Consider the following 24,545-nt stretch of genomic DNA (forward strand, 5'->3'; position numbering starts at 1 on the left):
ATAATGCTCACGGGAGGAATCAGGTCAATGTCCATCCAAGTCAAGGTTAAAGGCCCACTCATCTATGGATGAAAAGAATCATTTGATCACCTCTGTTAAGCATTGCCTATTTAAACTTAATTAATAGGGGGGAGAGAGGTTGGAGACCTTGCTGTCGTAAGGGCAAGCCCTTCACTGCCTCCCACCCAAAAACATAAAAAAGCCAACTGGCCTTGTACTAAAGAGCTGGTCTTCTCACTGTTTCCCCTGCCTTTCACCCAAAATTGCGGATAATTATCAGCTCAGTGTTATTCTAAAATTGTTTAGTTAAACTCAGCCAGGGTTCCAGCGCCCTACTTAAAATGCAAACAGGTAGCTACCTATTCAGCACTAATTAGCATTATAAAGTCAGAGCCTACAGCCCAGCGCTGCTATTCAGTCAGTGCTTTAAAGACAGTCTTAGCCAGATACAGTTTACCATTAGAAAAGTTAGGGAATCCCACGGAAACAGGTTTTTTCTTTAGCCCTAAAAAACTCAGGCAGAACTATTGAACATAGATAATTTTTCTGCCTCAGGCCACCCCCTTTTTTATTTTTGTTTTGTTATCTAATGGGAGGAAATGTGGCCTCCCTTCCCCCAGCCTGGAACCTGCCTGCTCAAGGGTGGAGCTACCGGCTCATTCGTCCTGCCACGCCCACTGCTGGAACCTGCCTTTGCTGCCTGGAGGCACACACGTGTTCGTCCTGCTACTGGACCCTGAGTTACTTGGCGGGATATTGGGTTCCCTCCCCCTTCCTTTATAACTGAGTGTCTGGAATTAGTAAAATTGAGCTTTGATCAGGATTTGTCTTAGCTCCATTCTTTCTTCCGCCCCGTCTAGATTCCTCTCTTTTCAGCGAACTGCCATTCTCAGTTGAACCGTTCGTGTTGTGGACTGCGGGCAGGCCGCAACAGGTCATGGTGTTTCGTCATAGTATAGAAACCTCTAAGAGGTTCAGAATAGGAATATAAAGCCCACGATGACTCCAGATTGAAAGTGTTTCTTCTACACCCTAGAGCCAGTGAGCTTAAACAGTAAATTTAGAAGATTTTCATCTAATGTAAGTGCCTGGTAAGCTACAAGCCAAAGCAAATGGAGCATGCTCCCCTTGAGGAAAGAGAGATCCTCTTATTCCGGAAAGTTCCAGTCCTTTCTGGTGTTAACATGGCAGCTCTGCTGGCTGGAAGGTCTCACAGCAGTGAAGTCCTGGCCTCCACTGTTCACTGTCCTCCTCCACCCCACTTCCAGATCCCTCTGAGGCCTAATTCTTCTCAAGAACACAGGACATGGGATGGAAGGAGACACAGTGAGGAGAGAAATACTTTGTACATTTTAACACCAGTGATTTACTGAACACATGGCATTATCCTTGTGACCGCTGCATGTTCTCATCGTGACTTTTCTATACTAGGCTTTGTCTTCTAGGAAATACATCACAGAGAGCAGGTGAGAAAGAGAAGAATATTAGTATATTGTGTTGTGCAAGCTTTTATCTGAAATAAAAAGCAGTCAAACCTCTAGCCTTTCACGATGACACAACTATGTGTGTATAGTGTGTATATGTGCCGTGTGTGTATGTGTGTCTGTGTTGTGTGTGGGTATGTGTGTCTATGTATATAGTATGTATATTTGTGTGTGTGGTGTGTGTGTGAAGTGTATGTCTGTGTATGATCTGTGTGTGTGTGTAGTGTATGTGTGTGTGTGTGTGTGTGTAGTGTATGTCTGTGTATGGTCTGTGTGTAGTGTGTGTATGTGTGTAGTGTGTATGTGCATGGTCTGTGTGTGGTGTGTGTATGTGTGGAGTGTATGTGTGTGTATGGTTTGTGTGTGGAGTGTGTGTGTGTGGAGTGTATGTCTCTGTATGGTCTGTGTATGTGTGGTGTGTGTGTGTGTAGTGTATGTCTGTGTGTATGATCTGTGTGTGTGGTGTGGTGTGGTGTGGTGTGGTGTGTGTGTGTAAAGTGTATGTCTGTGTATGGTCTGTGTGTGTGGTGTGTGTATGTGTGTGTGTAGTGTATGTCTCTGTATGATCTGTGTGTGTGGTGTGGTGTGGTGTGGTGTGTGTGTGTGTGTGTGTGTGTGTGTGTGAAGTGTTTGTCTCTGTATGGTCTGTGGTGTCCTAGGCACTCTTTTCTTTCTATGTTTTAAATTTTGTATTGTTTTATGAAATAGGGTCTCATAATTAGAGCTGGGTTTCCTTGGAACTTGCTCTGTGGGCCAGACTAGACTCATACCCACGATCCTTTTGCCTCAGCCTCCTGAGTACTGGGACCCTAAGCATTTGTCAAGACACCTCCAAGGCATACGTTTTTCAAAGACTAACTCCATGCTATTCGGTGGGCAACAGTTTTAAATAGTTCCTGACAAATCCCTAAACACCGAAAGCCAGGTCCAACATGGGTGAGAATCTTTCTTAGCAGTCCTGTAAGGTGAGAGTTGGTTGGCACTTAGAGTATATTTTGGTTTTCTTTTTCTTGTTTAAGATCCTTTCTTGAAAGCCGGGCGTGGTGGCGCATGCCTTTAATCCTAGCACTGGGGAGGCAGAGGCAGGTGGATTTCTGAGTTCGAGGCCAGCCTGGTCTACAAAGTGAGTGCCAGGACAGCCAGGGCTACACAGAGAAACCCTGTCTCAAAAAACCAAAAAAAAAAAAAAAAAAAAAAAAAAAGATCCTTTCTTACTATTACTTTATGTTTATTTTATGTTTCATGTTTTTGCCTACATATATGTAAGTGCAATGTGTGTGTGTGTGTGTGTGTGTGTTTGTTCCTGGTGCCCAAGGAGATCAGAAGAGGGCATCAGATCCCCTGGAACTGGAGTTACAGGCGGTTGTGGGCTGCCATGTGGGTGTTGGGAACAAAACCAGGTCTTCTAGAAAAGCAGCCAATGCTCTTACCCTCCCAGCCACCTCCTCAGCACCTTGTCTTACTTTTTAAAAGATTTGTCCTTATTACTTTTAGCTGTGTGTATGTGTGTGTGGGGGTGGGAGAGGGATATGTGCATGCAGATGCTTGGGAAGGCTGTACACATAAGATCATCCTGGCACTGCAGTTACAGGTTGTTGGATGTGCGTGCCAAGCCAGTCACACACATCAAGTGGCTCTGACACCTGTGCATTTCCCTAAGAGAAGAGCTGACACATTACATTTATAATCCTGTATCTTCTTGGTTCACAGAAGTAGCATTTCAGTTCATTTATTGAAATGTTCTTTAAGTTCTCTCTCAGCTCACAGAACTTTAGTTTCCTGTATAGAAGGCTCATACTTTTTCTTTAGATTGTTAGATCTTTGTTATTTCTTAGTATCATTAAATATGGGTCATATATATATATATATATATATATATATATATATATATATATAGCTGGGCATGATGGAGGCTGGAAAATCAAAAGTTTGAGCTTATTCTTGGTCCACACAGTGAGTTTGACGACAGTCTGAACTACACTGTTACAAATAAACGAAACCAGGGTTGGGCAGATGCTCAGTGGATAAAGCGCGAGCTTACTTAGAGGAAGCTGCCTGGCTAGAACAGCAAGCTCCGGCCGGTTCAGTCTGAACCCTTGCCTCGGTAAAAACAGTGGAGAATAGTAGAGGAAGATATTGACATCAGCTTTGGGTCTTTATGTGCATATGCATGCACATGCGTGGATGTGTAAACATAAGCATGTACACAGCACTGAAATGGGACTGCTTGTGCACGCGCGCGCGCGCACACACACACACACACACACACACATACACACACACACACACACTCAAAGCTGACAACCAGATTTTGTTTTCTGTTGGGAATGGTGACACAGACCTGTAATCCAGCATCCAGGAGGTTGAGACAGGAGAACCTAGAGTTTGAATCCCTTCTGGGCTACAGAGTAAGAACTTATCAAAACAAATAAAAAAGAACACCAAATAGAACACTTGCAGTGCACATTATGATAACTGGTTTCTGGTAAGTGGAAATATTGCTCTTTTTTCCTTGTAATTTATCTTATATAAAAAATCGTATTAAACTGCAGACATTGAGGGAGCAGAATGGGACCTGGGAAGTTAACTGTTTTTCTTTAAAAATGAAATAAAAAAGAATGTAGTATTTTGCCACCAGATATAATATTTTAACATGATAAATGTTATTGTTTGTGTCAATATTAATTTCCAGTTATGAGAATGGCAATGGGATTTATTTAAAAAAAACAAAAACAAAAAACAAAAGAAAACAAAACAAAAAAACCTAATCGAACAGCACGGCTAAGTCCCTACATCTCCAGGAGGTGGCGGCAGTGAGCTACTAGGATGATAGTTCAGTCCGTTTTCAGCGGCTGAGTCTGGTCATCTTATCATTCCCTGAATTGCTAGCCTTTCCGGCAGACACGATCCTCACTGAGGCTGCCCAGTATAAGGGCTTCTGCTCCCCTAATTTTGATCTAACTGGGCTACAATGCTCAGAGAGGGTCCCCTCAATTTACCCAGAGGGGATCCTTAGCTTCCTACGACTAACAATAGAATTCGTTTCAAACGACTGAACTCACCGCCTGTAATGTAGGAGCAGACAGATGCAGGTTCACACTATCCAATTATCTTTGCCTCTTCTGCTGCTGTGGCTTAAATGTCACCAGTTTCTCGGGGAGAGGAAGGCAGGATTAGGGTCGGACCTCCCTTCCTGTATTATGGGCAGTTGTTCACCTTCTCATACGCAAAGCCCTTGGTTCTTGTCCACCTGAGTTGGAAGGCAAGTTTCCTGATAGGCCCTGGGCCTTGTCTCAGGGTTTCCTCCCAGGAATCTCTGTGAATCGTCAGTGGAAATGCAGTAAATGTTAAAGCAAACAAACAAAAATTCCCTGTAAATGCTGGGAAGACCCGAGCCGCCTGTGGACACTGAGCGTTCTACCTCTATCATTTCGATTGCTTCAATCCCTCTTTTGTTTGTTAGTGTTTGTGACGGGTCTGCGTATATACCCCTACATGGTCTAGAACTAACACTGTAGCCTAGGTTGGCCTCAACCCTCCCCCCCCCCCCCCGCCCCGCCAAGTTCTGTTGTTATAAACATGAGTCACCACACCCAGCTGATAACCCCTTTTGAGTGACCGTACTAAGGGGATACATAAAGTTTAAAATATAAGCCACATCAGGAAGATCTAAGGGACAACTTGTGACAAATTGAGACGTTTACAATGAAATACGTACCTGTAGTAAAGCACATAGGTTACTGTCCTGAATGACTGCAGATGATATTCAAGATAAAAACGCTCTATGGGTTTGCCTGATCTCGGTTGAGGTTCCCTCCTCTCAGATGACATTCGCTGGTGTCAAGGTGACATAAAAACTAACCAGGACACAGAAATCCTGGTAGACAGTACTGTGTGCTCCGAACAGTTTCGTTTAATTTCTCCATTTAATGGTTTGCCAACTTAGAAGCCTCTTGATCCTACATGCATGGGACAATCTCTACGCTATCTATTCTGGTTGTGGAACTATTTGTCCATACTTAAATCACTAACACACTTAAACATAACTTTAGTTCATAGTAAGACTCAATGCTGGCTGCAGGTGGGTGTCTCTGAGTTTGAGACCAGCCTGGTCTACAGAGTGAGTTCCAGGGCAACCAGGACTGTTACACAGAGAAACCCTGTCTCGGAGAAGAAAGGGAAGGAAGGAAGGAAGGAAGGAAGGAAGGAAGGAAGGAAGGATAAGGGAGGGAGGGAGAGAGAGAGAGGGAGAGGGAGAGAGAGAAGACCTAAGTGGAATGAGTCCACCCCATCCATTTCAAACAAAAGTTAAAATCAACTTGAGAATTCTCTCTCTCTCTCTCTCTCTCTCTCTCTCTCTCTCTCTCTCTCTCTCTCTCTCTCTCTCTCTCCCTCTCCTTTAGAAGTGTGGTTTTGTTGTAGTAGGTGTGGCCTGAGTCACAGTGGAGGTGATCTTAAAAGCTCAAGTCTGGCCAGGGTGTTCCAGTCTCTCCTGCTGCCTGTGGATCAAGATGTAAGAACTCTTTAAAGAAAAAAAAGCTTATATGAGTACTCTGTAGCTGTACGTATGGAGCCTTCATGTGGTTGTTGGAAATTGATTTTTTAGGACCTCTGGTTGTTCCAGACGGCCCTGCTTGCCCTGGTCAACTCCACTCACTCAGTCCCTACTTGCTCCGGCCCAAAGATTTCTTTATTATTATAAATAAGTACACTGTAGCTGTCTTCAAATGTACCAGAAGAGGGTGTCAGATCTCATTACGGGTGGGTGCGAACCACCAGGTGGTTGCTGGGATTTGAACTCGGGACCTTCGGAAGAGCAGTCAGTGCTCTTGCCCACTGAGCCATATCACCAGCCCAAGATGTAAGACATCTTAGCTTCATCTCCAGCCCCAAGTCTGCCTGCCTGCTGCCATCCTTCCCACCGTGATGATAATGGACTGAACCTCAGAAACTATAGGCCAGCCCCAATTAAATGCTCTTCTTTATAAGAGTTAACACTGTCATGGTGTCTCTTCACAGCAACGAGACCCTAACTAAGACAGTGTCCTATAATATCGGTGATGTTTAAAACATGGGGACCATGGCTGCGGTGGCTGCGGGACTGGCTAGAAACTACTAAACTCCTGGGATCAAACAGAATTTTTTAGGAACACAATGGATGGAGAGGAGAAAACCTGAGGTGGCCGTGAAGGCCCTGGTGCTGTGTACGTGAAATTAATATCTTCTGATGGCCATGAATTTATTGTAAAAAGAGAACATGCATTAACATCAGGAACGATAAAGGCCATGTGGTGTGGTCCAGGTCAATTTTAGAGCGATCCCCTCACTTGTGCTATTGAAAGTGTGCATGTGCCGGGCAGTGGTGGCGCACACCTTTAATCCCAGCACTTGGGAGGCAGAGGCAGGCGAATTTCTGAGTTCAAGGCCAGCCTGGTCTACAGAGTGAGTTCCAGGACAGCCAGAGCTACACAGAGAAACACTGTCTCGAAAAAACAAACAAACAAACAAACAAAAAAAAAAAACAAAAAAAGTGCGTATGTATTTTATCTACAAGGTCTGCTATACTAACAGCTCCACTGAAATCCCTGAATTCCCAATTGTACCTGAAATTGCACTGGAACTGCTGATGGCCCCAAACTTCCTAGATTGCTAATAAAATAAATTATAATAAACTGTCTTTCAAAATGGGGACCAATAGTGGATTTTAATAAATAATAGCGAGACAACTGCCTAGTCATCTAGAAAAAAGGATTAAATTTTGATTCAGGTTTCACATCATATAGAAAGATAAATTCCCCCACGGCTCAGTGATCTACACGTAAAGAGCGAAACCATACGGTTACAGAAAGAAAACTTGAGTATTTCTGTCACTTTGGTGCAGTGGTAGGGTTTCCAACACTGACTGGAAGTCCTGTTTCAAGAAAAGAACAGAAATGCTCTGCATAAAAACCATTGGCACAGCACGAATCCCTTACAGAGTCTAACTTACCGATCACCGTGTGTGAGAAGGATCAGAAGGTTCAGTATGCCTAATATTAAAAAAAAAAAAAATTAACAGTGGAAGAGAAGAACTTGAGAAAAGCACGTGCAGAGACACAGACACACACAGCCACTGATGTGTAATGGCCCACACATGGGACACACACAGCCACTGCTCTTAGTGGCCCTCCCATGCTGCTATTTCCTCCCAGCTCCTCTGCATCCTTCTCCCCCTCCCCTTGTCTGCTTACACCCAGGACAGTCCACTCACCTGGCCCTCAGCACAGGGTCAGAAGTGATGCCCTTTCCCACAGCAAGGCCTTGCTCACTGTCCAGACCAGGTTTAAACCCCCAGTCTTTCTGCCTCGGTACATGTGTCTGATACATGAAAGGAAGTTTTTTTTTGTTTTGTTTTGTTTTTTTTTTTTTTTTTTGGTTTTTCGAGACAGGGTTTCTCTGTGTAGCCCTGGCTGTCCTGGAACTCACTTTGTAGACCAGGCTGGCCAGGTCTCAGGGGCCAATATTAGTATTAGAATACAAGCAGCATCAGGCCATTACAATCATTGCTAAAAATTATGCAATACTTTGAATCCTAATGCATAATTTGGGATATAGAGGTTAATGAAAACCCAGTCTACTTACATGGTTGTCTTATGTTGCAGCAAAAGAAAACCAATGACTCTCTGAAGTATTTTCAGAACAGGACGAGCGAGAATTTAGGACTTTCAGAATGTTCCACCCAAAATGAATTTGAGCTTCTACAAATGTGGAGCAATAAAACAGATTTCACATTGAATGACAACGTATGCTTCACAGAAGTTAGCCGAATTGCATAAATGTGTTTATATGATTCATTAGTTTTGTTCATGACCACCACAGGTATACCAGAAGAAAGTTACTTGTGATGAAATTAAAAAACAGATTTATGTAGCTTAGCTCACAGTTTTGGAGGTCCAGGGGCACGGTGTTCACATTGGCTTAACTCTTGCAATGTTCTTCTTGCTCACTGAGTCCTAAAACAACACATGGTGGCCCATGGCCAAGAGACCATGGGAGCATCTCTGTCTAATTTGACTGTCTGGTTCCTTTCAATTCATATAAAGTCACTTGGATTGGATGGAGGAAACTCTATCCCTAAGAACTTACCGAAATCTAACCACTTTCCAAAGGCCTGACCACCTAACACCACTGCTGGGTTAAGTTTTTATATCATTAATGTGTGACTTTGGGGATTAAGTTCCTGTGTGCTTTTGGTGGGAAATACAAACTGTATTCACAACATGGCAGAGAGGAAAACGTGTATTAAGTCAAGCTTGCAAAGTAGGGTCCATTCGAAAAGTGGGAGGTGAGGTAGAGGCAAGTCAGCTTTTTACCGCTTTAGTGTGTGGTTGTTGCCTTTTAAACAAAAACCAAAACAAAGGGCTACAGGGGGCTGGAGAGATGGCCCAGTGGGTAAGAGCACTTGTTGCTCTTCTTGAGGACCCAGGTTCCACTCAGTACCCACAAGGCAGCTCACAGCTGCCTCTAACTCCAGTTCCAAGAGAATCCAGCGCCCTCTTCTGACCTCAGTGGGCCCTGCACGTGCATGGTACACAGCCACACATGCAGGCAGAATACCCACCCATACGCATGATAAAATAAACATAATTTTAGAAATAAGAGAACTACAAAGGCTGTGAAGCCATGGGATGTGCTACATCCCAGCACCTGGAAGGCAGAAGTTCAATGATGACTACAAGTTCAAGGCCAGGTGAGGCAGGAACCATAGCACAGCATAGGCGTTGCTAGGAGGGTTCCAATCAAACTCAGGTCATCATTCATCCTGGTGCCGGGTACCCTTACCTACTGCACAATCTTGTCACCCAAAAGTCTTAGAGAGAAAATAATAATAATAATAATAATAATAATGATACAAATGCTCTTTGAATACCCATTGGGTGTTGAAAATACATTTAATTTGTATAACTTACCAAACATCATATAGTGTAACCTATCTGTGTACTTTAAACATGCCCAGTATATGTACAACAGCTTACAGTAGCAGCCCCTGATGTAAAGCCCAATTGAAATCAAGTGCTTATCATCTCGTGTAATTATCTTTTGGATATCTGTATCCAAAAGAAGACTGGCCCCATTATGTACTACAGAGCATTGCCTCTTTCTGTGACCCCCAAGTGAGAGAGGGGCTGTGGCTTGCTGCTGTCAGCCAGCATTGAAAGGGAGGGTGCGACTGTACGTCACTGATGGGGTTTACTCAAGACTGGATTACAGTTCCTACTAAACTCGACCGCTCTTAGGATGTCATTTTTAAAAGAAGGAGTAGGTCGAACTCTCATGCGGTGCGGCTTTTGCCTTGTTGTGCTCAGTTCATAGCTGCCAAGCTCCACCTGCAGAGTCGGGCGCCAGAGGAACACCTCGCGTCTCATTCTGCACTTGAGGATGTGAGAAAGAGGAGGTTTAGGGACCCAGTATGCCCTTCCAAGGCACACCTCTGTGCGACCTTACTTCCTCCTGGTAGTATTCACTTCCCCCAAAACCCTACCAGCTACAGACCAAGTATTCAAAACATGTGCCTATGAGAGATATTTTATATTCACAGCGTAACAGGGCCATCTGTGTTTTTATTGCTGGTGGCTAGGGATGCGGACCATGGGTAAGCCACTTAGAGATGAGCACCAAGTGAACATCTGAATAATAATTAACTGGAGGTGCCAAGAAGACAGAGCTACTGTAGGGAGAAGTAAAAACAAAAAACAAACCAAACCAGCCCCTTCTCCTCCTTTAATCTAAGTGAACATCAAGTGGAATGTAAATCAGTTTTTAAAATATATTTGTTTTATAAGTGCTTTACTTAAATGTACGTATGTGAACCACATTTATCCCCGGTGCCTGTGGAAGTCTGAAAAGGGCGTCGTCAGAGTCCCTGGACTTGGAGCTAAGGATGGCTGTAAGCCACCATAGTGTTTCTAGGAACAGAGCCCAGGTCTTCAAGGGCAAGTACTACCCGCTCTTCTGAGCCATCTCTCCGGTGTCTCAAGTAGAGTCTTAATGGAAAGAGAGAAACTTAGGCAAGGAGAGGCAAAGGCTTCACTTGGTGGAAACTTAGGGGTTTACTGGTGGATAGTTGGAGCACACGGGACCTGTTAGCCTTTTCTTGTGTGGGCAAAACAAGAAATACAGTTGAGATAATCAGCTTAGAAGGAAGAAAGACTTACTTGGGTTCATGGTTTCAAAGGCTTTAATCCATGTGATAAGTCATTTCTCCACCAGTGAAATGAGTCAATTCAAGCCAGACTTAAATATATATATGTGTGTGTGTGTTTATATATACATACACGACATATGCATATATTATATATGTATATATAATTGTATATGTAATATATGCATATATGTGTGTATATATGATGTTATATATATATATATGTATATATATATATATATATATATATACATACACACACACAGGTTTATAGAGAAGCTGCCCTCAGGCAAGTTCAAAACATCTGGATTATATATGGAAGAGTCTCTGGGGGAAGGGCAGCCCAGCCCCTGGGTTAGAAAGTTCAGGGTTGGGGGTAGGAGATGCCAGGTAGGGACTGAGGAATGCTGGGATAACCTGGAGGCCAGATCTGCTTTGGTGTGTAAAATATGCAAAAAGGAAAGGGTTGGGGTCACTAGAGCCTGCTCACAGAGACTACCTTTTACCCACAGCTCTATCTCCTAGAAGTCTAGGCCTTCAGGGCACTTCATAAGCTAAATATAGTTTAACTGGGATTCTTGTGCTGAGAGATTGGTGGAACTAAGATGACTTCTAAAACAAGGAGTTAAGAGCAGACTGTACTGGCCAACAAATTGTTTCTGTAAAGACCAGTGACTTAGTCAGTGTCCTGTTGCTGTGAAGAGACACGGTGACCTTGGTAACTCCTATCAAAAGAAAGCATTTAATTGAGACCTGCTTACAGTTTCAGAGGTTTAGTCCGTTATCCTTGTCGTGGGCAGCATGCAGGGGGACCTGGTGCTGGATCCACAGGCAACAGGAGGGCAGAGACTCTGGGACTACAAAGTCCGACCCCCCCAGTTACACACTTCCTAGTCCCTCTTAAGATCACTCCCTGATGACTATGCATTCAAATATGTGTAGCTGCGGGGGTCATTCTTATTCAAGCTGCCACAGCCAGAGAGTAAACCCAGGCTTTTGTGGGTCTTATGTTTTAATACTGATGCTGTAGGACAAAGACAAAGGCCATACACAAATGAGTAAGCCTAACTGTGTTACAATAAAACTTTATTTACAAAAGCAGGCTACAGGCTGGTTTAGCCCATAAGATGAAATTTGTCCACTCCTTAAAGGCAGCATCCAGCCTGGAGTTCACTTATATATGAATATCCTCTTGCCCTTTGTTTTGTTTTAGCCTTAAGAAAATCTACGATGCCCAGTGATCAGCAAGAACTGGGTCCAGTTCAGAGGTCCTCAAACTTGATACTTTACAACCAGTCACATGATTTGTTAAATTAAGCATGGCCTGGCTTCTCCTTAGTTTCTTGTTTTCTTGCTGCAGTGGGAATTTGTGGTTTTTATAGGCAGACAGAATACCCTCAAGTGTTGGACATTTCTGAGGTATTGGGTCTTCTGTGGACTAGGCAAACACTCTGCAGCCTTTCAGAGCTTCTGATTCAGCTGAGGAACACTAAGGGGTTTCCCAGTCCCACACTCTCCCTACAGCTTCCCCCTCCCGCCTGGGGACAAGGCTGGGCCAAGCTCCATTCTCCATCCACAGGAACATTCTTTTGTGTGTGTGTGTGTGTGTGGGGGGGGTTCGAGACAGGGTTTCTCTGTATAGCCCTGACTGTCCTAGAACTCACTTTGTAGACCAGGCTGGCCTTGAACTCAGAAATTCGCCTGCCTCTGCCTCCCGAGTGCTGGGATTAAAGGTGTGCGCCATCATGCCCGGCTCACAGGATCATTCTTGAGTAAAAAATTCTCAGAATGTACTGACTGATAGTCACCTGAGCCTCTGGAAAGTCCCAGGTAGAGTTCAAATGAATGTCATGCTTGCTAGCTAGATTTAAAGGTCAATATGCTTAGCCAATCCGTTTGAGTTGTAATCTTACTGATGTAACCTGTGCCCCTAAAAAGTATAAAAACTGTTTGAAATAGCCATTCAGGGTCACCTTCTCGTCACTCGCCTTGAGGGACTGATTGAGGTTGACCCCGAGGCACTAGAAAATAAACCTCTTGCTTTTGAATAGATCCGCATCTCAGTATCTCACTGGGGGGCATCTTGAAGTAAGTACCACTGACTTACAGGGTCTTACATAACAATTCAGTGGCTGAACTGGGAACTTGGGTTTCTTAATTCCCAGATGAGGCTGCTGCTGGTGGCCCAAGGACCAAGGATGCAATAAAGAGGAGGAAAGCACCTCAGCATCACGCAACAGCAGTAACACACTGCATTCAAAATACTGTACAACGGAATAGAACTCACCAGTAAGTATGTCTGTTAAAATGCCAGGCTGGAGGACTGCTCTTTCTAATAACATTGGCAGAGGGAGGGAGAGGTGATTCCCTGTGATAGGACAAAATACTGTAGTCAAAAGCAGTGTCATTATCGTCTCCCAAAGTCAACCATATTCTTTTGAAGAACAACTCAAAAAAAAATTGTATCTCTTTAAATAGGACTGGGGCAACTATTTACCTGTTTTGAGACAAGCAATGTAAAAGAGTGACATTTCAATGAAAGGTTAGAGTACAAAAGTGACATGAGATGACCCAGGGCTACCCAGTGAGACCCTGTCTAAAAATTTTTGTAAAATAATGAATACTCAACGTTCTGAAGTAGACAGTTTCTCGGTATAATCTTGTCAGCTAAAAATATTTCAAGTTATAGGGAAGGTGACAATGACACGTGTTCAGGAGGGAGGCAGTGTGGAGATGCCACAATTCACCAGGATCTGTAGCCTGGGACTCTGATGGAGACATGATCGGGCTTGTGCTCTGGCTTCCTGCTCATTGTACCATATCCCTGAGGATGGAGCTACCAAAGACCAACGAAGGGACATATTTGCCTACTTCTCAAAGGCCTCTGAGCTTCGGAGAGCCTAAATGACCTCGGTCTTGACTGCTGGAGGACTTCCCAGTGTGGATTTTTTCTGCTACCATTGCCTTGAAAGTTTAATGGATGGAAGTTTGCCTGTAAACAAGGGAGGGGAGTGAAGACAGCTTAAGTGTTTCATGTGGTGCTGTGTGTAGGGGGTCTTATGACAGACTTTCAAGAATTCTTTCAGCAGCAGAGGAATCTCTGCTGCCACTCCTCCCTCCTCCTTCTTCTTCCTCTCCATCTTCTTCCCAGAAGACTGCCTGTGGATGTTAAAGGACATCTTTACTTTGTGGATGCAAGGATGCTGGGAAGGCTTAGTAAGTGACCCCTGCAGGACTCCTATCCTATTTACCAACAAGAGCCTGTCATTCCAATTTAATTTCATGTTTTTGGCCCAAGGCATGGTGACATTGAAAAAAAGTAGTTGTAAATTACTTTGCGGTTAGCATATTATTTTTAATAACGTCCTGTAACTATGTATATCATGGCATTCTTTCTGTGGGGTGGAGAACACTATGGATTTATTTAACTAACCCATTTCTCTCATCTGGAATCTCTGGGAACATAAGTTGACTTGGTTATTTTGGGCTGCTAGAAAACCTTGTATATACTGCATTCCTTTCAAACAGGATGCTCCCAGTGTTCAGTATTGGAGCCTGGATGTCTGAGAACGGGGTTCCAGTGGGGGTCCCCTCTGATTTGTAGACTGCTACTTTCTTGTGCCCACATAAGAAAAGAAGAAACTAGCTCTCTGGACTTTCCTTGTAAAGACATGTGTTCTACTCATGAGTGTGCCTTTCTCAAGAGATAGTCACTATCCTGAAGTAGCAACTGGAAATAGCATTACATTACCATGGGAATTCCATAGACATTCCTGGGGGACACAGGTCTTCCGTAGATTGCAGTAATCTTTCTTGCTTTGTTCTTGGCTGTTGTGTTTTCTCTACTACCTGCAGCGCCATGCCTGTTACACAACAAACTTCAGCAAATGCTTATTGAATACACAGATTCATAAACAGCAATGACTCTGGTCCTTTCTAAGTAACTTCAAGAACGTTTAAGATTCTATGTTCTAAGACACCAAAAAACATTTGATGTCTGATTTTCTGATCTGGGTTCTGAATTTCAAATCTTTGGTCTCTAGATGTTTTATTTATTTGAATGAAAAGTCACAAAACCTTTGTTCTGTTCAATGGACTCTAATTTCCAAAGGAACTTTAAAAATCCTTTTATAGCCAGCTGTAGTACACGACTTTAATCCCAGAACTTCGGAAGCAGAGACTGGTGATCTCTGTAAATTCAAGGCCTGTCTGGTCTACACAGAGAGTTCCAGGAGAGCCAGAGCTATGTAAGGAGACCCTGTCTCAAAACAAAACAAAACAAAACAAAACAAAACATATCATATTATGATATTATTTTCATTGACTTCACCAGTCTTTAAGCTACTTGTTCGGCACAATCTTATAGAGAGGATATCTCTATATGTGTTGCATGGACACCTGTCAACTATAGGCCTATGGCCTATAGCTTATGTAGGAAATAGAGGTGGGAATCCATGGGGAGAATGGATTCTGGGAGAAAGCCAGGTAGCAGATTCGCCAGGAAGTGTGCTGAGACAGCCACAATAGCACAGGTAACCAGCATGTGGCAGAATGTAGCTAAAATAAATGAGAATTTTTTTTTTTTTGGTTGGTTTTTCCAGACAGGGTTTCTCTGTGTAGCCGTGGCTGTCCTGGAATCCACTCTGTAGACCAGGCTGGCCTCGAACTCAGAAATTTGCCTGCCTCTGTCTCCCGAGTGCTAGGATTAAAGGCGTACACCACCACGCCCGGCTAAATGAGACATTTTAAGTTATATCTAGTCAGGGAGGAGCCTAGCTATATGGCCAAGGTATTTGTAAGTATATTTTGAGTCTGAGTTTCATTTCTGGGAGCAAGGGACTGGGAGGAAGAACCAGGCAAATTTTTGCCAATGGCACTTTACCCAGAAACTCCATCCACCCACCCCGCCCCCTACTACTTTAGTGTGACAGTGGACTAGCTGGTCAGACATGCCTCACTTGGGTACAGAAGAAGCCAGTGTTCCCGCCTATGCTCTTTCTCCTTTACTCCAGGTAGTACAAACCAAGGATGAGATCATCCATAGCCTTATTTGTACCATGGGTTCCCTTTTTTAATATTTTATTTTTATATTTATTTATTTTTATTTATATGAGTACACATTTAAAGTTATTTAGATGTTGGGGATGAATAAGAATGTAAGGTTGAGGCTTGCTGGTGATGTGTTTGTGTGTCAAGTTGACAAGGGATCAATTGTACTGGCTAGTTTTGTGTCAACTTGACACAGCTGGAGTTATCACAGAGAAAGGAGCTTCAGTTGAGGAAATGCCTCCATGAAATCCAGCTGTAAGGCATTTTCTCAATTAGTGATCAGGGGGAAAGGCCTCTTGTGGGTGGGACCATCTCTGGGCTGGTAATCTTGGTTCTTTAAGAGAGCAGGCTGAGCAAGCCAGGGGAAGCAAGCCAGTAAAGAACATCCCTCCATGGCTTCTGTATCAGCTCCTGCTTCCTGACCTGCTTGAGTTCCAGTCCTGACTTCCTTGGTGATGAATAGCAGTATGGAGTGTAAGCTGAATAAACCCTTTCCTCCCCAACTGCTTCTTGGTCATGATGTTTGTGCAGGAATAGAAACCCTGACTAAGACAAAGAGTGTCTCAGAATACTATCTTAAGACACACAGTTACTTTAAATTTGTGACAACACTGAGCAAGTGTATGCACTGCCATCTCTTGCTGTGATAAAATACCATGACCAAGACTTGTGGTTCCAGAGGGATAACAGTCAGTCCCTGCAGGAAGTCACATCGGCAAGTGGCAGGCACAGTAGCAGGAGCAGGGAACTGAGAGATGGTATCTTCTAGGGCAAGCAAGAAGCAATGACATGCTGCAGTAACAGCATGGATAGAACTCTTGAAGCCAGAAGTGATGGACTTCTCCAGCAAGGCTGTGCCGTCTTCCCAATCACTGCCTGGTTTTGTTTGTCAACTTGACACAAGCTAGAATTATCTGAATTATCAATTTTAGAAAATGCTTCCATAAGATCCAGTTGTCAGGCATTTTCCTAATACATGATCAGGGGTGGTGCCAGCCTATTGTGGGTGGTGCCATCTCTGGTCTGCTGTTCCTGGGTTCTATAAGAAAGCAGGCTGAGCAAGCCATGAGGAGCAAGCCAGTAAGTACCACCCCTCCGTGGCTTCTGCATTAGCTCCTGCCTCCAGATTCCAGCCCTGTCCTGACTTCCTCCAATGATGGGCTATGATATAGAAGTGTAAGCCAAATAAACCCTTTACTCTCTACTTGCTCTTTCGTCATGGTGTTTCGTTGAGGTAATAGAAGCCCTAAGATAGCTACTAACTTGGAACCAAGTGTTCAGATACTTGAGTCTATGGAGGGAACATTTCTTATTTAGAGTGTCACACCAAGTTAGTGACATAATATGCTATGCTCTATAGCCTCGTCACAAATTACTCCCCAAACACAGCGCTTAAGTCACTTATTATCTCCTGGTGTCTGTAGGTTAGGAATCTAAACACAGCCTACCGAGGTAGTTTGGGTAGAAACTCTCACTCAGTGTTAAGCAAGGTGACAAACAGTTGTTCAATCATCTGAAGAGAAAATGATCGAGAGAAAGCGATCAGCAGGCCTAAGTTCTTTATCATCTCAAGCTATCCACAGACTTGCCCTGTGACAGGGCAGCTGACCTCCCCAGTACCAGTGCCAAGTGTTCTAAGTAAGGGCACAGAACCCACAGAATTTTATAAGCTTGTCTGTAAAATATCTAGTCACTTCTGCATTGCTCTGTACACTGCCAGGGAATACACAAGGCTGTGAGTGGCAGGGAGTTGAAATGACAGGGGCTCTCTTTAGGGCTGCTGTCCAGAAAGTGACTGTGATGTAGGTATGAAAATGAGATCCAGAAGCAGATCTGGTGACACTTATGAGGAAAGAGGGCTAGGCACTGGGAGCTGGGGCACAGCTGAGTGTTTAGAGGAACTTGATGTTCCTCCGTAGGTCCTGAGTTTGCTTCCCAGCATCCATAGTGAACGATTCACAACTGTCTGTAACTCCAGCTCCAGGGGATCTGATGTCTTCTTCTTGCCTCTGCAGGTACCCCACTGCAGCTCCAGCCATGCGCCCACAGGTGCTCATGCACAGAGGCAGACACGTAAATACATATGGATGAAAAATGCTAAGTATAAGTTATTTTTAAAAAGCAATCCAACTAATTCTTTTTACTTCATTTTCTCTTTTTCTTTGTTTTATTTCATTTGAGGCAGGGGAGGTCTACCTTAGTAGCCTAGGCTGGCCTGGAACTTACGTAGGCAAAGCTTACTCTTGGCGATCTTCCTGACTCAGCCTCTCAAGGGCTAGGATTACAGAACTGACCTATCAAGGCTGTCTCTCTTTTGCTTTTTGTTACAGGACCTCAATATGTAACACAGGCTGGTATTGAACTCATGATCTTCCTGCTTCAGCTTCTCAAGGGCTGGAATTACATGTGTGCACAATGAAATATTGCATTATAAATAATTCTGTGATAGAACTGTAAATATAGTAATTATTTATTAAGACATCTGGATCCAGGCAGTGTTGGTGCACACCTTTGATCATCCCAGATCTGGGAGGCAGAAGCAAGCAGATCTGAGTTCCAGGCCAGCCTGGTCTATAGAGTGAGTTCCAGGATAGCCTGGGCTACACAGAGGAAGTGTCTTAAAAAAAAAAATATCTCCCAAGCCAAACCCATTTTTGACTTTGGGGCTGCGATGTGGCTTGCTTGGTAGGATGTTTCCCTACTGTGCATGACGCTTTGGGTCTGAACTCCCCCACATAAAACTCTAGTCCCAGCACTCTGGAGGTGGAGACAGGAGCATACCTGTACTTCAAGGTCAGCTTTCACTACATACTAAGTTTGAGACTAGCCTGGACTATGTCTAAAATAATTGTGTCTTCTACTTGTTAACATCACAAATATTGCTAATATTTCTGTGTATCTCTGCCTAGAATCATAATTAAGGTATGTCACAAATTTCGGCTTGTTATCAAGGATGCAACTTCGCCAAGACAAACACACTGATAACATCACATGGACACCATTGTATATCTGTGGATACTTTGCCAGTTGATGAACTTTTTAACTCTGTCCATGGACTCTGTGAGATGATGGATCACGAGATGGCTTAGGGTACAAATCACTATGTGAAGAAAATATTTACCAAACTAATACAAGTACCTTGGAATGCCTGAGAGAGAGAAGAGTTTTATTCCACACCGATAATGTATGCGTTAGTCTATTTGTTATATCAGACTTCCCCAATACCGTGTATATTTACTAATTGATTAGTGTCTCATTACTATTGACTTAACTTTGTTAGTAGTCCCCTCCTCTTGTCTCAATGTGTTCATGGATGTTGAAACAGGGTCTTGCTACGTAACATAAGTAGGCCTTTTACTCCATCCTCCTGCCTCAGCTTTCTTAGTGCTGGGATCACAGACATGAGTCACCACACTTGGCTTTAATATATTAAATTAAAATTCCAACTTCAGTCTTTTGTTAAGATTCCATGTGTGTGTAGTTGGCATGATGAAACATGTTATGCCGAAAGTAGGTAATGAGCTGGCATTCATTTATACCAAAGACACATGGGAACTAAATGATGTTTCTCCCAGTGACTTTTACTTTCTGCTTTCAATTTTCCAGTGTATGTACCAGACAGTTGCCAGATGGATTCATAAATGACCAAATTTAAGTATTTTGTGTAGCTCTTGTTTCGGGACAAATTTTAGGCCTGTGAATGGACTTGTTTTCCCACAATGAGCATCTCATCTTGTGGGCATCACAGCAATTCATGTGCCACTGCCAGGATCTCTTCCTGAATGAGAACAAATGCACACAATTTGGCATGCCGAAGGAGCTGTCAAATTGGGGGCACCTGTCAAAACAGCCACAACTCCTTTTCAGTCTTGAGGTACCACTGCAGAAGCTGTCCACGGTGGAGAGGTCCCCTCTCCAGCCTCCCAAAGCAGCTCAGAGATGGAGCCTCAGCCAAAGCTGCCTGCAGCCAGGAAGGTCTTTCCATTCTAACTCATGGACCTAATGCAGGGAAGAGGGGGTGAAAAAAACCCCACCAGCCCTTGAGCAGGAAAACCCATCAATCCCCAAGCTTCCCACAAAGTCCCATCAACCATTGAACAGAAAAGCCCCCAATTTCTGAACAGAAAATCCCACCAATCCCGCATTCTGGAAACCTCCGTCCTGAAGAGTTCAGCCTCCTAAGAAATCCTCTCTAAGCCTTGCCCTGTGTCCACGCAGGGGAGCAGAGGCAGCCACCTCTGGATTCACCCCTCTTCCTCCTGGATCTGTCTCTCCAGTAAATGTTTTTTTATGAGGTTTGCTGCCTGGTGTGACTTTCTCATTGGAAGAAGCCAAGAAGCAATGAAGGAGCAGAGGTGAGGCTCCTGAGCTCCGCTGGGGATCCCCTCCCTGGGAGCTGCAATGCCTCTTGCTGAAGATTCTGCCTCTCAGAGCTGTGTGGTCCCTGGGTTCCATAGTCCCAGGGTACTTTTCCATTGGAGCAGGAAGACACACTGCAAAACTATACTTTCTTTCGTGTATTAAGAGAACAGTGGGGACTGGAGAGATGGTTCAGCGATTAAGAGCACTGACTGTTCTTCCGAAGGTTGTGAGTTCAAATCCCAGCAACCACATGATGGTTGGCTCACAAGCATCTGTACACCTACAGTGTATTTATATACATAAAATAAATCAAATAAATTTAAAAAAAAGGAGAGAGAACAGTGGCACAAGGCTGGTGGGAGAATTCAGTTGATTGGGTGTGTGCCTAGCATGAACAAAACCCTGGGTTCAGTCCGGAGCACTAAGGGTGTGGCAGGCATGATGACACTCAAAGCCAAGTTGGCCCCACAGTAAGTTCCAGGCTAGAATACAATACAAGAAACTGTCTCAAAAATAAATCACTGTACACATTTTACAAAAATGTTTGAAATTAAAAAAAATTTCTACAGTGGAATTAGACTATTGATAAGCCAAATACCAATACAACAAATTTTATTGAGGTATTTATATTTTAAAGTCTCACTGTGTAGCACTGACTGTCCTTAAACTCACAATGTAGACCAAGCTACATTCAGAGATCACTCTGCCTCTGCCTCTTGAGTGCTGGGATTAAAGCTTTGTGGGTTTACAATTAGCTGTTTAATCCCACTTTTAATCTTGAAAATGTTTCCTCATTAACAAAACAGATAATAATCACATTTCCCTGGTGATTATGTAACAAAACAATGTTGAGAAATGGCTTGCACATTATTCTAGTTTTTTTGGTTTGTTTGTTTGATTGGTTTTTTGAGACAGGATTTCTCTGTGTAGCCCTGGCTGTCCTGGAACTTGCTCTGTAGACTAGGCTGGTCTTGAACTCACAGAGATTGCCCCTGCCTCTTGAGTGCTGGAACTAAAGACATGTGACACTACCACCTGACTATGTATGTCTTTTATGTTCAGTAATTTTCATTTTTAACTATTTTCAAGGTATAGAATGAGTTCATAATTTTCTGATTATTCTATGTTAAGACGATTTTTTTTCCTACTTTTATATTTACTCCCATGGTTCACGGAGTTTTTCTTTGCTTGCTTTTAGTCTTTTATTTCTTCTTTAAGTAATACTTACCAAGGAATTATGAATTAATTGGGAAGGTCTCTACATTTTAACTTACATTGAAAATTTGTCTTAAATCAAGAAAAACATAAATTGAAGCGAACTCATGGTTTGTTTGTATCCCTGGCTAACCTACTACTATTTGCTATTTAGGTCAGGCTGGCTTTGAGTTCATGGGAATAACCCTGCCTCATCCTCTTGAGAACTGAGATTATAGGAATGTACCACCATGCACAGAGATGTTTGTTGTAAGAATAAAACATGCTGGCCTGAAACCTTACCATACACTTTGATTTTACATGCATCCTTCTGCAACTTCATGTTTTTCCCACCACCGTGACCTAGATCTGGTAGCTGGTTTTCCCTTCCCAGAATTAGGTAGTTGTCGTGGGTGGTTTGTGTAAACTTTATACTACCTTCTACCAGCTAGTTCTTGCTTCCTTAGCCAGTTGCACATAATCAGGCACCACTGCCTTTCTCCCACCCTTTGTCCTGGGAGTTACACTCATCCCTGCAAGCTACATTTTGAGTTTCAAAAGCAGAAATGTTTTGTTCTGTATCTAACCCTCTGGAGATGGCCAGTCTTGGTTGTCAATTGACTACATCTGGACTTAAATTTAAGACTGGAGGGCACAGCGCTGAGGGATGGCTTAGGCTGAAGTAGGAAGATCCACTCCTAACCCGAATCTTGAGGTAGGAATACACGTGCCTTTAAATTGGGCTATACCTTCTGCTGGGAGCCTTAATAAGGACTTGGAAGACGGAACCTTTTGCTCTTTGCCTGCTTTCCTTTGCTTTGCTGGCAAGCCCATTCCTTCCCTGGCATTAGAGCCCACTTCTTCGGGATTCCAGCATCTACTGAAGACATCCTCGTGGACTGACCAACTTCTGCATTCTGGGACTTTCTGTTCATAGCCAGTCATTGCTGAACTAGGTGGACCACAGCCTGTAAGCCATTCTAATATACACACACATACATACACAAACACACATTTAATAAGTTCTGCTACTCTAGAACCTAATACACTTCTAACACACAGATAACAGGTTTCAGTAAATCACTGGTTCTCCAGTGTTTATGCTAACCCCTAGAGATTTTGTCTCTACTAAGTGTGTGGAGAGACTGACACAGGCACATTTCTGTGCTGGGGAGTGAATCTAGGGCCTAGGACATGTTAGGCATGTGCTCTGCCACTAAGTCATATTCCTAGCCTGGTGATCTTATAAAATAATAGGATTATTCTCATAAGGTCAATCTTGAGGTGTATCATATTCTAAGAGAAATTATTAGGGTTTGTTAATATCAATGGTCACTTCATGGACTAGGCTGAAAAATTTTTGAGACAGGGTCTCATGGAACTCAGGTTATCTACAAACTTGTGTAGCTGATGTGCAGACACTAAAAACAAAAATCCACTAACTTATAGGTCATAAAACATTACTGCAGCATTCATTTGTGTATTAGTAAGGTTGGCAAGCTTACAATCTATATTTCTTCTCGGAAATTTTTCTATTTTTAGGAAATGTCCAACTTTCCATTTGGATCTTTCCACCTATGACAATTTATGGTGGCATTTCAGGTTTTGAAAAATCAAATAAAATGAATATCTATTAAACAAGAACCTTGAAGCTTGGTTTAAAAAACATCACATATAAAACAAATCTAGTTCATCTTTTATTTCTTTAAAAAATTATTCACATACATTTGTGTATGGAGTAGTTATATGCTACAACTCCCTGTAGACAGGGTCAGAGGACAACCTTTAGGAATCTGTTCTGCCCTTCTGCTGTGAAGTTTTCGCCAGAGAAGACTGCTTGGACATGGTTTTAAGGCAATGGAAAGTGTATTAGCTGTCTGAGTGTTCCAGATCCCAGTGTGTAGTCCTTGGCCTTTATCAGGGTGAGAGGCACAAAAACCGTGTTCTGGGTTGACAGACTTCATTTAACAAAAGCAGTTAACTAGACTACACATGGACTACAGATGCCCAAACACAAGCTTCTTAGCACACATACACTTCCCCAGAGCTATAGACCTCAATGAATTAGGTCTTTGTTTCATTTTGGCAGATAGGACTGCCTACGTGCTGAGTTTTACAGCCTGAATAGTACTTCTACCATGGAGTGAGTTGTCTTGGGCCCTGTTACACTTCTACCATAAAGGTCCCAGGGATTGAACTCAGGTTGTATTGGGCTTGGGAGCGGTTCCTTGACCGTCTGAGCTCCTTACAGAGGCCCAACCTGTTTGTTAGACATCCACTTATTTGTTCCAAAGTCTTCCTTCTTTGGTAACACATTGATTTGAGGTCAAAGTTAGGTTAGGAAGGTCTTCTTCTGTGGCTGAACAATTGTGTAGTGCGTACCAGGCAGGTTCTGCGGGTTCAGTGCCCAGCACAGGGGATCTAATGACCGAAAAATTATATTGCCTTAGATGAAAAGATAACTTTCCAACATATACTAGAATTGCACAGGACTTAATAGCTTCAAAGTGATTAGATTTTGGTATTTTGAATAGATTAAGAGCTATTGGCCCCTGCTGTCTCATTAATATAAAATAGCAGAGTTATGCTGTCTTTTTGCTTCATGTATATACAGCTCACCTACTTGACAAGTATTTTCTGAGCTCCTACTTTATGCTTTAGACCTACCAGGGTCCCGCATATAGCGCAGATCATAGCTTCCACCATGGTAGTGGGAGCTGGGTGCGGAGCAGATTGCTCAATTAAAATACAATCAAAATCAGGATTCATTGGTCAGGCAGGTACTTCCTCCACTGTGGAGTGATTTGGATTGTGAGGACAGGCTGCCCTGAACAAGGTTAAAGATCAGAATCAAACTCTAATGCTGAACTCAACTGACAGGCTGCTAATTACAACTTTGAAATTCCTTCAAGGAATTTAACACTGTCCTAAAACATCACACCGTAATAACGGCTTTAGTCCCTTGAGTGGTCCCGCTTTGGTAATAACAGCAGGTAAATATGTCTGAAGGTCTGCAACTTGATTCAATTCAATCCTGGCTTCTTCGTTTATAATCGGATTCTGGCAGATCCAGTTAGGGCGTGAGGTTTCCGGATCCGTACAAAACTCTGAGAAAGCCTCAGGGGCCAGGCTCCGGCGTTCGGGAAGTTAGGAGCCATCCCGTGACGCAGTCGCCCAGACAACCCAAGTCTCACGATCGGCCCGGGGGGCCGAGTTCACCCGAAGCCACTCGGCAGAGCCGGCCCTGTAACTGTCACGTTAGGCGTCCGAGGGAC

General features: G+C 43.3%; 1 pseudogene; it reads left to right on the forward strand.

The window, feature by feature from the left end:
- The first annotated feature begins 6,638 nt into the window (after positions 1–6,638).
- On the forward strand, positions 6,639–7,137 carry LOC110303969 (elongin-C-like; annotated as a pseudogene).
- The last annotated feature ends 17,408 nt before the right edge of the window (positions 7,138–24,545 follow it).

This window comes from Mus caroli, unplaced genomic scaffold, assembly GCF_978045245.1.
Source record: "Mus caroli unplaced genomic scaffold, Mus_caroli_1 scaffold_9, whole genome shotgun sequence".
NCBI classification, from domain to species: Eukaryota; Metazoa; Chordata; class Mammalia; order Rodentia; family Muridae; genus Mus; species Mus caroli.